The sequence below is a fragment of the Papaver somniferum genome, chromosome 2 (genome assembly GCF_003573695.1).
Source record: "Papaver somniferum cultivar HN1 chromosome 2, ASM357369v1, whole genome shotgun sequence".
NCBI lineage: Eukaryota > Viridiplantae > Streptophyta > Magnoliopsida > Ranunculales > Papaveraceae > Papaver > Papaver somniferum.
Genome location: NC_039359.1, coordinates 208,882,995 through 208,885,175, shown reverse-complemented (window position 1 = coordinate 208,885,175; position 2,181 = coordinate 208,882,995).

The following is a 2,181-nucleotide window of genomic DNA, read 5'->3' as shown; positions in this document are numbered from 1 at the left end:
TAAACTTGTTAATTTTACTTGAAATAATTTCAAATGATATGTTGTCTATTTAAATTCTCGTGATAATGTCCGACTTAATGTATACATTAAGAGCAAGTCTTATGGTGGAAGAGTTTCATCCTCCATCTTCCACGCCACCTCAGCATTTGGAATTGTGGATGGAAGTGCAAGTGTAGTGGTGGAATAGTGAAAACGCTATTCTTAATAACACAAAAAAAACGCTATTAAGAATAAAACAAAAAAAACGTTAATCTACGGACAAAAAAAAACGCTATTGTTGTACGTATTATATCTTTCATAATAAAATTCGAAGTGGCTTACGTGTTGTACTTGTATATATATTAAGTTGTGTTCGATGATATGATCAATTCCATAGAACTTAGTATTTTTCTATAAAACCAAGAAGCGCGGCCATTTTTAATTTCATTCTAGTGAACTTCTTTAGTTGCAAAGCCAATTAATTGTTTCTCCATAGTAATAAGTAATAACCTTGACGGACACAATTGGTTCCCCAGTCACAATTCAATGTTTGATTGTCATGCGGTAATTTCATTAGAATTTAATTAACTAGTGCAGGGAAGGAAGGAGAGGAAGATTGATGATAGCACGAGTAGAGAGCATTAACGGTGGAAGGACCGTATATTTAAATTTAGTTAATTATCTGTACTATGGCCATTGACCAACAAAATGGTGGAAGAACCATATATTTAAATTTAGTTAATTATGTGTACTATGACCTTTGACCAATATGTGAATCGGCCCTTGATATATCTGATCAACAGAATATGCCGGAGGGTCCATGTATTTAAAACAGATTCCGAGTCTTGGTGTTGACTGTTGAAGCCAACACTTCTAATAGAATGTTTAATTGGATGTAATATTTTGTCTTAATTTTGTTTTAGATAATTTATCGTTGGGTGTACCTTAAATATTAATCATGGATATGGATAACTGGTTTGATAAATCCTGGGAAAGGAAACTCTGAGTTCAAGACTGCGACAAAATTTTGGTTGGTAGCTTAGCAACAAACTGAGTTTCAACACCATTTTGAATAGCTACGTCCAATCTATGAAAAATAAAACTACCTACTTCACTACTAGCATCATTATAAACTAAACAATTTTTCAAATTCTTAAAGAAAAACCAGATATCCTCACCAAGCTCTCCCAAAACCGAGACCATATTTTTTTTTATTTTTTTTTTTTGTATATTTTTATAATCTACCTCTAGTAGCTTCTTTTCTGTTTTTCTTTGAAGCAGTAGCTTCTATACATTCTATTTTCTAATATATTCTCTCTTTCAATAAAAAGAAAACAAGAAAAGAAGAAGAAACCTTCTCTCTTTCAATAAAAAGAAAACAAGAAAAGAAGAAGAAACCAAGAAAATAACCTAGAATCTTTCACTGTCGAACTGTTCAATAAACCAGTAAAATGTGCATTTACGTTTTTCAGCTAGTATATGAAGGCGAAGCGGCTCGTGATTTCGTTATACAACAAAAACATAATCATTCTATAAGCCAGCAACTCCTAATCTACCTTCTAATTTAGCCGTAGCTTGTAAGATGTCTACTATCACCTCCCCTGTTAGTTGGCAAGGTCAGAACCTTAGTAGTTCATCTTGTAACCTTGAAACTCTCTATACCTGCAACCTATGGTATTGCTGCTGTTTCTAGTCGCCTGTTTGATGCTGGGTAGGGGTATTGCAGGGGCTATCGTGCAGAGGTTGTAAAGGCTTTTCCGTTTCTTTTCTTATAAATTCAAAAAGGAAATATATGAATAAACTAGGAGAACGGGTACGACCTGTCAATGGCACAGCTACAAACATTACGCCGGAGGGTCCATATATTTAAATCAATGTACGTACTATGTATGACCAGCAAAATATATGGATCAACTATTGACACAGCTACAAACATTTCCATGCGGGAGGGTCCATGTATTTAAGTTCATATGTATGGACGGATGGACACAAGAGTTTTAATAAGTTGCCCCTCATCGTATTTATGATATGCCACAGTATTTGTACTGTACCCACGAAATTTATCAATATTCTGCGATAGTACATACTACAGGGTAGTGGATGTGCATGCAGTACTATTAATACAATCTCCACAAAGCAGAATTGGAAGGACATTAAAACCTAGTAAAGAATAGAAATAGAGTACTCTAAACCAGAAAAATT